The sequence below is a fragment of the Phodopus roborovskii genome, unplaced genomic scaffold, assembly GCF_943737965.1.
Source record: "Phodopus roborovskii unplaced genomic scaffold, PHOROB, whole genome shotgun sequence".
NCBI classification, from domain to species: Eukaryota; Metazoa; Chordata; class Mammalia; order Rodentia; family Cricetidae; genus Phodopus; species Phodopus roborovskii.
Genome location: NW_026126447.1, coordinates 5,675,532 through 5,687,179, shown reverse-complemented (window position 1 = coordinate 5,687,179; position 11,648 = coordinate 5,675,532).

Here is an 11,648-nt window from a genome sequence, read left to right as displayed (position 1 = left end):
CTTGTTTTGTAAGTGTTACAAGATTCTTTATGTTGCTTGTGGCTATTGTAAAGGGTGATGTTTCTCTGATTTCTTTCTCTGTCTCTTTGTGGTCTGAAAAATGTAGGGCTACTGATTTTTTTTTTTTTTTGAGTTTATCTTGTATCCTGCTAGTTTGCTGAAGGTGTTTATCAGCTGTAGGAATTCCCTGGTAGAGTTTATTGGGTCGCTTATGTAAACTATCATATCATCTGCAAATAGAGACAGTTTGACTTCTTCCTTTCCAATTTGGATCCCCTTGATCTCCTTTTGTTGTCTTATAACATTAGCTAGAACTTCCAGTACGATACTGAAGAGATATGGAGAGAGAGAGGGCAGCCTTGTCTTGTTCCTGATTTTAGAGGAATCAACTTAAGCTTCTTTCCATTCAGTTTGATGTTACCGTTGGTTTGCTGTATATTGCTCTTATTATGTTTAGGTATGTTCCTGTTATCCCTGATCTCTCCAAGACCTTTATCATGAAAGGGTGTTGAATTTTGTCAAAGGCATTTTCAGCATCTATGGAGTTTTAGCATCGTATGGTTTTTCTTTTCAATTTGTTTATATGGTGGATCACGTAGATAGATTTTCCTATGTTAAACCATCCCTGCATTCCAGGGATGAAGCCTACTTGGTCATGGTGGATGATTTCTCTGATGTATTCTTGAATTCGATTTGCCAGTATTTTATTGAGTATTTTTGCATCGATGTTCATCAGTGATATTGGTCTGTTGTTTTCTTTCTTAGTTGTCTTTGTGAGGCTTGGGTACCAAGGTTATTGTGGCCTCATAAAAGGAGTTTGGCAATGAACCTTCTGTTTCTATTTTGTGGAACAGTTTGAGGAGTAGTGGTATTAGTTCTTCCTTGAATGTCTGGTAGAATTCTACACTGAATCCATCTGGCCCTGGACTTTTTTTGGTTGGAAGGCTTTCGATGACTGCTTCTATTTCATTGCGAGTTATAGGTCTATTTAAGTTGTTTGTCTGTTCTTGATTAATTTTGGTAAGTGAAAGTTATCCAGAAATTTGTCCATTTCCTTTGAATTTTAAATTTTTGTGGAATACAGATTTTCAAAGTATGACCTGAAAATTGTCTGGATTTCCTCTGTGTTCGTTGTTATGTTCCCCTTTTCGTTTCTGATTTTTTTAATTTGCATGTTCTCTCTCTGCTTTTCTGTTAGTTTGGATAAGGGTGTGTCTATCTTGTTGATTTTCTCAAAAAACCAACTCTTTGTCGCATTGATTTTTTTTTGTATTGTTTTCCTTGTTTTTATTTTGTTGATTTCAGCCCTCAAATTGATTATTTCCTGGCATCTACTCCTATGGGATGAGTTTGCTTCTCTCTGTTCTAAGGCTTTCAGTTGTGCTGTTTATTTTCTTATGTGACTATCCTCTATTTTCTTCGTATGGGAACTTATTGCAATGAACTTCCCTCATAACACTGCTTTCAAGGTGTCCCATAAGTTCAGGTATGTTGTGTCCTTATTCTCATTGAATATTAGAAAGTCCTTAATTTCTTTCTTTATTTCTTCTTTGACCTTGGGGTGTTGCAATTGCACATTGTTCAGTTTCCATGAATTTGCAGGTTTTTCTGATTTGTGTTTTTGTTGAATTCCAATTTTAAAGCATGGTGGTCTGATAAGATATAGGGAACTATACCAATTCTCTTGTATCTGTTGAGGTTTGTTATGCCACCTAGTATGTGGTCGATTTTTGAGAAGGTTCCATGTGGAGCAGAGAAGAAGGTATATTCTTTTGCTTTTGGATGGAATGTTGTATTGATATGTTAACCCCAGTTGAGACATAACTTCTGTTAGTTCTTTTGTTTCTTTGTTGAGTTTCTGATTTGTGGTTGTCTAGTGTTGAGAGTGGTGTATTGAAGTCTCCCACTATAAGTGTGTGAGGTTTTATATGAGCTTTGAGTTTTAGTAGTGTTTCTTTTATGAATGTGGTGACTTTGTATTAGGGCATAGATGTTCAGAACTGAGACTTCGTGTTGATGGATTTCTCCTGTGATGAATATGAAATGACCATCTTCATCTCTTTTGGTTAATTTTGGTTTGAAGTCTAACTTGTTAGATATTAGGATAGCTACACCTGCTTGCTTCTTATTTCCATTTGATTGGAAAATCTTTTCCCAACCCTTTACCTTGAGGTAATGTCTATCTTTGAAGCTTAGATGTGTTTCTTGTATGCAGCAGAAGGATGGATTCTGTTTTCGTATCCATTCTGTTAGCCTGTGCCTTTTTTTAGGTGAGTTAAGACCATTAATGTTGAGGGTGAGTAAGGATCATTTATTGTTGATGCTTGTTTGATTTAGGTTTCTTGTAGGCAGTGGTTTTGTGAATATATTAGTTCTGCTTTACCCTTGATTTCTGGTGTAGTTGGATTATCTGTTGCCTACATTTTTGTGGGCGTAGTTACCTTCATTGGGTTGGAGTTTTCCTTCCAATACTTTCTGTAGGGCTGGATTTATAGATACGTATTGGGAAAATCTGGTTTTGTCATTAAATATCTTGTTTTCTCCATCTATAGTGATTGAGAGTTTTGATGGATATAGTAGCCTAGGCTGACATCCGTGTTCTCTCAATACTTGTAGAACATCTATCCAGGACTTTCTGGCCTTGAGGGTTTCCATGGAGAAGTCAGGTGTAATTTTGATAGGTCTGCCTTTATATGTTACCTGTCCTTTTTCCTTCACTGCTCTTAATATTCTTTCTGTATTCTGTATGCTAGGTGTTTTGATTATTTTATGTCGAGGGGTCTTTTTTCTTTGGTCCAGCCTATTTGTTGTTCGGTATGTTTCTTGTACTTTCATGGGCATGTCCTTCTTCAGATTTGGAAAATTTCCTCGATGATTTTGTTGAATATGTTTTTGGCACCTTTGAGCTTGGCTTCCTATTTGTCTATGCCTGTTATTCTTAGGTTTGGCCTTTTCATGGTGTCCCACATTTCCTGGATGTTTTGTGTTAAGGATTTGTTGGATTTATGATTTTCTTTGGTCGATGAGTCTATTTCTTCCAGTTTATCTTCTGTGCCTGAGATTCTCTCTTCGATCTCTTGAATTCTGTTGGTTATGCTTGTGTCTGTAGTTCCCGATTTTTTGCCCAGTTTTTCTATTTCCAGCATTTCTTTTGTTTGTGTTGTCTTTATTTTCTCTATTTCAGTTTTCAAGTCTTGAACTGTTTCCTTCACCTGCTTAATTGTTTTTTCTTGGCTTTCTGTACTTTCTTTACTTTCCTTAAGGAATTTGTTCATTTCTTCCAATTTTTTTGTTTGTTTTTTCCTCCATTTCTTTAATGGATTTTCTCACATCTTCTTTGCGGGCCTCTATCATTTTTATGACTGTAATTTTTAAGTCATTCCCTTCTGCTTCCTCTGATTTGTTGTTGTGTTCCGTTCAAGTTGGTGTAGATTCCCTAGATTCTGGTGGTGTAATGCTTGTCTTTCTGTTGTTCGGTGTTTTCTTGTATTGCTGTCTTCCCATAGCTTCTTCCAGTAGGTGTTGGTGGGGTCTCCCCCTCTCTCTATGGTACTTCCCCGGTGGGCTTATGTAGGTCAGAGATTCACTATCTGTAGCTCTAGGTGGTTCAAGCTCTATAGGATGTCTCTCCAGGGAACCAGGGATGGGGTCAAAGCTGAGGATCCAGTAGAAGATGCTACTAGCTAATGGTTCTAGCCAATGGCTGGAGGAAGAGGACAATGGCTGAGCTGAAACTTGGGAAGTTTCTGCAGGATAGTCTGGTGTCACTGGAAACTGGGACTCTCTAGCTGAGGCCTCTTTCTTTAGCAGAGGCCCTGCTTTGGGGGTCAAGGATCTTGCTGGCAGGAACTTAGAGTGTTCCTGCAGAGATAGGCAGATCTCTGGTAGGGCCCTGGGACTCCAGCAGAGGACTGGAGGTGGGGTCAGAGACCAAGCAGTTGGCAATTACAGGTGGTCCTGCATGGAGAGGCAAGTCTCCTTTCTTCAGAGTTGCTCCCAGAAGTCTCCAAAGAAGGGTGGACTGTTGGCTCCACCCTCTGTTCCAGTGGTCAACCAGAGTGGCAGGACAGTGGGCAGGGTAGGGCACAGGGTAGGAGGGGCTGACTCGCGGTGGTGATGGGTCGGGGTGTTTCAGAGCTCCAAGGGTGCTCTCGATGGGGACAGGACACAGGAACAGCGGGATCAGGGGCCAACCCAGGGAGCTGATCAATTCATCTTTATTGGATGAATGAATGAATAAATAAATAAATGAAAGTAGCTTTGTATGGGGGAAAATAAATGGATTAGTTAACTGTGTTCACAGTTCTTAGGGCCCTGGGTCATTTAAGAGCAAATATAGGTATACAAAATTATAAGCAAATGAAAATGGTCAGATGAATAAAAGAGGTTCATGTAATACTAAAGCCTAAATTCAATATCAAAGAAAAATAATAGATGACAAAGGACCCAATTGTTATCTGTGCAGCTCTTCAAAGCTAGGGGGAAGGAGACTCATTCATTCATCTTTGTGTTGTGGATACTGCTAAGTCGTCTCTCCTCCAGTTGATATCTCCACACCCAGGCATATTGACAGCACTAACTGGACTTTGTAAGTTACAAAAGAAGTTGGAGAGGAATGGGAGAGGAAGGAGGAAGAGACAATAACGAGGTATTGGAAAGGGGATATATAGGGGGAATTTTAGGGGATTTGAATGGGGAAACAGGAGATGAGTATGATCATATTTCACCATATATATGTCCTCAAAGAATTTATTAGAAAATAATGCAAATGATTTTAAATTTAAAAAGCATAATAAGAGTGAACAAATGAAACATATTAATTAGTTTTAAATCACTGTAACCAGAATGCCTGACATAAACAGGGAAGGAAGGATTTATTTTGGCTCCAGTTTTTCAGGGTATTCATTGTTGTGGTTTCTTGTCCCCATATATTTGGACAGAGCAAGACCAAGGGACAAAGGAGCTTCTTCATTTCATTGTGGGAGTGAAGCAGAAAGAGAGAAAGGAAGGGCCAGGGAATTGATAGCCCCAGAGTTCAGACTCAGACACCCTGTGCTCATGGCCTACTTGTCCTACCTGTCTACCTCCTGAAGTTCCACAGCTCCCAAAAATAGTGCTATCAACTGGAAAGCATGTTTGGACATGTGTGACTTTTTTTTTTTTTTGGTGCAAACTGTAACAAAGTTATCCTGTTTCAGTGTGTGACAAAGATCTTTGACTGAAGTTGATGATCAAGACTGGAATTTAGCACACTAAATATTTTACAATCATTATCAACGTATGAAGACAAAACAGATTGTTGTGTTCTTAATGTTCTTGAGAACTGTGAAAAACAGTAACATATCTTGAGTAAAATATCCTGGCCTTAATTGGAACAGACAAAACTTAGAGGACTGGGACAGATAAAATAATGAAGTAATGAGTTCCCTGAGCTGAGTTTCATGTGGAGACAGAGCATCATAGCAATAGGCATGGAAAGATAGGGAGGATGAAACAGAGGCAGGACAGGACTCTGTAGTTATCTTTCTTCTGGCGCTTCCTGTTTCTCTTTCTGCTTCCTCTTTATAGGGGAGAACCTCCATTGTCACATGGTTCTATTGCTATGGTGTTCTGTCCTAGTGAGGAGGTGAATAGTAGTGGCTGAGAAGTCTTACAAATTTGGACTGAAGGCTGGAGAATTGCTTAGCAAGTGAATGACCTTGGACAAGTGTTCATCCCCTCCTAGCCACAGTTTTCTTTCATTGGAGCATGTTAGCAAACTAAGCTCCACAGGCTATGTCCAAGACACCCTTTTTGTCAATAGAATTTTATTATAATACATATTGTTAATACATATTGTTAATATTTACCTTGGTGTTACAATGGTAGTGTGACTGTGAAAGAGTCCTTAAAAGACCCAAATCATTCCAAAAATGACTCTATGGCAGCTTAAAGACTCCTCTGAAATGATGAAGGTGATAACTACATACCAGTATTTTTTTGAGTATTCATATAGTGTCAGGTATAACAATGACCTAAATAAATATTGGTAATGTTTCATTAGATCAGTAAATAAATGCATGAGAGACATTTGGTACTAACATACATATAAAATATTTGCATTATATACTAACTTAGATGTCACAGCTGTTCAATGCTGTGACAATGACTCATCTGTTTCAACAAATTATTTTCCTACTTATAAATAGATTATAATAAAACTTATCTCAAAAATGGTGGCTGGAAAATTAAACATAATATGATTAAAGTAAATACCTTATAATACAATATTTTCTGTTTTCTTCTGTATTTTTTAATTTAACCGAGTAACAATCTTGCTTTACATGTCAATTCCAGTTCTCTCTCTCTCTTCTCCTCCTGTGCCCCCCACCCAGCCCCTATCCCATCCCCTTTCTGCTCCCCAGGGACGATGAGGCCTTCCATGAGGAACTTCAAAGTCAATACAATGTTTTTGTAGCTAAAAATGTAGAGAAAATAAAAACAATTGCCATTGGTTAATCATTGTGTTTGTAGAACAGAATATAAGGCAATTTTCTTGCATTCTCAGCTCAAGTTCAGAAAGTACTTGGGATAGATTTCAGACCTTCAAAAGCAGGGAGGTGTTCCACCTATCACTTAGACTGCCTGTATCCTACTACCATGTCTGATATACAACAGAAGATCGATGTGGATGGATTGATGGATGGATGGATGTGTGGATTACAAGCTTAGGCATCTTTTTGTGTCTTTTGAGGATAATCCAAATCATCTTCTGTTGTTTCAAGGCAGCATCTTGATCTTTCCCACACTATTATAATTGGAAGACTTTCTGAGGCTACTGTCCAGAGGATACTCCCTCTGGGAATTGCACTTTTTTACAATTGTAACATCTCAAAATAGCCTATATTCTACAAGCTGCTGGGGAGGTTTTGAGTAAAAACTTATGCACAGGTTCCACATCAGAGCAGAAATAGTTCCTGGAATATGAAAACAGATACATTTAAAATCTTTTAAAACTCTCCAGGCATTGGACACTCTTGCCACTGAAGTATAATGTATCTTTGCTAGAACAAACTACTCTGAGATTCTGGCCAGTTCCTAGGCAGGCAAGTCTACAGTAGCAATTCATCTAAACCAGAGTCTCAACTTTTCAGTTTAGGTGGAGGGATCTTGGTAAGGCAAGAGGAATTTTCTGTTATATTTGGAAGTGTTAGGAAAGTATCTAGCTTGTAAAGATTTGCTTCTAGACTAAAGGGAAGTGGTGAAGAGATACTGAGTTGAAAGCATTTATTTTAAGGACACAAACCTTCTCCTGGTGGCAGAAGAACTTTCCTTGGTAACTCACAGCATAAAGATAAAGCAATATCTTATATTTTGTAAATAGTTTATATAAGAGATCTTAATGCCCATGAAACCCACCTGTGTCTAGCTTACTACTATCACAATTGCATCTGAAACTATGTTCCTAAATTCATGAAACTCATTGCCTTAGAGTAAGGCCATGTCATAGCAGTACTACCTTGGGATTCTAGAGTCTATGATAGATAGAAGTGGGAGGAAGGCCTTGTTAAGAAACAGGCTTGCTTCTAAGAAAATTCCCAAAGCATGTGATATATTTAAATAATCTTAGCCAAATTGGTTTTGGGGAGTTACTGAAACTCAAGCTAAACCTAGATAAAACTGAGCAAGATTCAGGCTATTTTAGCCATGGATGGTGGATATACTTAATATTTTGTTGCAATCTATCCAGTTGGTTGTGGCTGCCTAGTGCACTGTGTTGAGACAGAGTTTGATGTCTTGCATCTGGCTTGCTAGGAAAAAGTGCCATGATTCATTAGGTTGCTGCGTGTGCGGAAGAGGAAAGTATGGCTTATCAGAGAAGCTGCAAGGTGGTGTGTGGGAAGATGAGGCCACATGGCATGATGGGAGCCGAAGTGGGAGTGGGGCAGATCGTGCAAGGCATTGGAAACTATAATGGCAAAACTGGATTTGAAATTTTTAGATTTTGATAGAATCTCACACTTTCTGAACAGAGAACCCAAGCAATCAGGCTCATAATTTGGAATTAGCACATATTTATATTTTATAGAGAAAGATAGAGAGAGACAGACAAAGGGAAGGGGAAAGATGCATAGAACTTGTATGGAGGCTAGAAGACAACTTTGGTGCTGGACTTTACTTGGTAGTTGACCCACAGGTTTCAAGGAATTTTTCTCATTTTACTGTAGGAATATTGGGATTACTCATGTATATTCTAATGTCTTGCTTTATGTATATTTTGGGAGAATCTACACTCAAATCCCCATGCTCCATGGCAAGTACTTTACTCACTGAGCAATCTTCTGTCTAGGGAGTTGGCTCTTGATGGTGGTAATGAAGGTGACCTGAAGAGGCTGCTTGTGGTGCTGATTGGAGAATAAGGGGCCATTAGAAACCCCTATCCAGAGAGGAGGCATGAATTCTCATAGTCTGTTGCTATAGTACTGGACTTCAAGTACCTTAACCAGAGGGAGAGGAAGGAGTACAGGATGGTCCTGTGATAAGATGTTGTTTGCTAACATTTGGTGACTTTTGTTCTAACCCCCAATCTTCCTTCCAAACTGAGCAGAGGTAAATGAGTTTTGTTTAACCTTATTCTCAGGTAGAATAACAAAAATCACTATTGAGTGTAGTTTTAAGTGCCAACAATTAAGCAATGAACAGATTTTTCATATTATTTTCTCTTTAGTTCTCACAGAAACCAAAAGAGTTGGTTTAGTATCTCCATCTTACTGATGTCAGAACGTCAGGCTGTAGCCAGGTTTTCACAGTAGCCAGGGGTTCATAACTCACAAAAGCCTGGCTCAAAGCCCCACCTCTTTCCTCTGCCACACTCCTTCTCTGAAATCAGCCCCCTTTGTAGCATAGGACAGAAATCCAAGCTTTCTGATTCCTTGAGGGTACTGCACACTGGTTGTTTCTCATTAGTAGTCATCTTCCTTCTGTCCCTGGGCACTTGGTTACATAATACCTGAAAATAGTACATTAGTTCTCCTTTACAGGAAATTATGTTCCATTAGGGTCTCTGACGTAGCTATTCTGAGACTTCCAAGAGCATTGTTTGCTTTTGGAAATTTCTGACAAATCTGATTGGCTCTCCAGCAAGAAGTTCTCCAAAGGCCTTGTGGCTGATTAAGTAATTAGGTATTGAATAGCTTTAATAATAGAAATTCTAGGCTCAGATAGGAGGGTTTTACCTGGGGTTACCAGAGAGGTCCTGTATTCTGCTTCTAGTAGAAGAGAAAGATGTGGACAGAGGCCAAGCCTAATCTGATATTACTTCCCAAAACTCACCAGTCCACATGTTCCAAGAAGGAATAGCCCCAAGGCATCCTTTATTCCTGTATGGGTGCTTTTGACATCCAGTGCCCTGTAATAGTGCCCTCTTTGGCTCCTGCTGCTGCTTAAATACTTTCTCAAAATGCAATGGTCATTTTCATTTAACATTTGACTTCCTGCAATGTCTGACCTTGCAAGGTCTGGCCTTCCTTCCTATCTATCTGCATACATACATACATAATACATACATACATACACACATAATTGTGTGTGTTATGACAAGTGTGTGGCTATCAGGGCACAGCTTTCAGGAGCTGCATCTCTCCTTTCTGACTCAATGGCAAGCACTTTTACTCACTTAATCATCACACTCACCCTAAGTCTGGCTTTGAGCCAAATCACACACAATGTTTCCTTACATGGTGCTCAGGTGAATCTTGGGATTGGATGTTCAATCCATGTTCTGATCCTGATTTCTTATGGTCTTGCCTGGTTGCAGCTTCTACCAGGCAGAAGATGGGAGACTCTTATTTTAGCCTTGAATTCTAACCTCCTACCTTCAACCCTAAGCTTCAGGATAACTTCTTCCTGGAACAGCATTTCTTCTTGGTTTTCACTTGTTTAGTTTTTTTGTTTGTTTGTTTTCTTTTTTCTCTTCCACAGCACTTAAACTAATCATATTATTTCTTTTCATTAGTATTTCAAAAGAAAGAATCTTTTTTCCTTTTTAAAAAATTTTAATTCAATTTTAATAAATATGATTTTTCCAATTCCTTCTCCCTCCCTCCCTCTCTCCCTCCCTCCCTCTCTCCCTCCCTCCCTCTCTCCCTCCCTCCCTCTCTCTGTCTCTCCCATGGCCCCCAACCACCTTCCCATCCCATCCCCCCACTCCACAGGTAGAGGATGGTGCCTTCCAGCAGGGGTCATCTAAATCTGCCAAGTCATTTGGAGTAAGGACTAGGCCCTCCCTCCTGACTGTAGGTTAAGGGAATATCCCTCCATGGGAAATGTGCTCCCAAAGTCCTTTTGTGTACCAGGGATATATCCTGGTTCCACTCTCAGAGGTCCCTTAGACTGCTCAGGCCTTCTACCAGTCTGTGGGCCCATTGGCTCGTCCTTGTTCAGGTCAGCTGTCTCTATGGGTTTCTGTAGCCTGGTCTTGTTCTCCCTCTCTGTATCTGGATTCCAGTACAGCTCAGTGTTTAGCTGTGGTTGTCTGCTTTTGTTTCTATCAGCTACTAGATGAGGGCTCTATGATGGTGGATAAGTTAGTCATCAATCTCATTATCAGGGAAGGGCATTTATGGTAGCCTTTCCACTGTTGCTCACATTGTTAGTTGGAGTCAGTCTTATAGGTCTTTGGACATTTCTCTACAGACACTTTCTCTTCAAACCTATAATGGCTCCCTCAAGCTGGGCAGTGGTGACACACCCCTTTAATCCCAGCACTTGGGAGGCAGAGGCAGGCAGATCTCTATAGTTTGAGGCCAGCCTGTCTACAGAGCAAGTCCCAGGACTGGCTCCATAGCTACTGAGACACTCTGTCTTGAAAAATAAATACACATACAAACAAAAATTAATAAAACCCCTCTGTACATCATCCTTGGCTTGTGGTACTGAACTTCGCATGTAGTAGATACTTAGTTAATATAGTTATGTACTGCACAATAACTTTTCAGACAATGAAATAACAGGCATAAGAGTGGACCCATAACTTCTTACAAAAGCTGAAGGCTTGTCATCTAGTGATGCTGTGGTGTCATCAATGTCAATTATCATTTATTGGTGTAAAAAAATCCTGTGTACTACCAGTCACACAAACACATGACATAAACAAGTATGTACTATATCCAACACTTAATAGTGCTAATGAAGCATGTGTTTGCTACACATTTTAAAATTGGTTTTCATTGTGACCCATCTACATCTAAAAGTTTACTATAAAACAGTATGTTGTTATGGCAGTAGAAACCTTGTATACTTTTTGCTTGCTGCATCTCTGGAGTCTAGTCAAAGGCCACATTGTGTTGGCTGGCAATACAAGAAAGTATAAGTACTCAATCATGTTCATATAATGACAAAGTAATCCAAGCATGGATTTCTCAAATGCATTCCCATTGTGAAACATAAATTATCACATTGGTGGTCCCATAACTATCAATTCATGCATTCATATTCATATTCCATTAATGTCTTACAGATAACTCCATACTTTCCTCATTCTTTAGGGTACTATTTCTAGGATCCACATCATACTGATGAAAGGGGTGGTTATTAGAAACCAAGACACAAACTTTGCTTTAGGCACCAGTCTCAATAAACACATGATCAAGAGTAAACTTTAGAATACA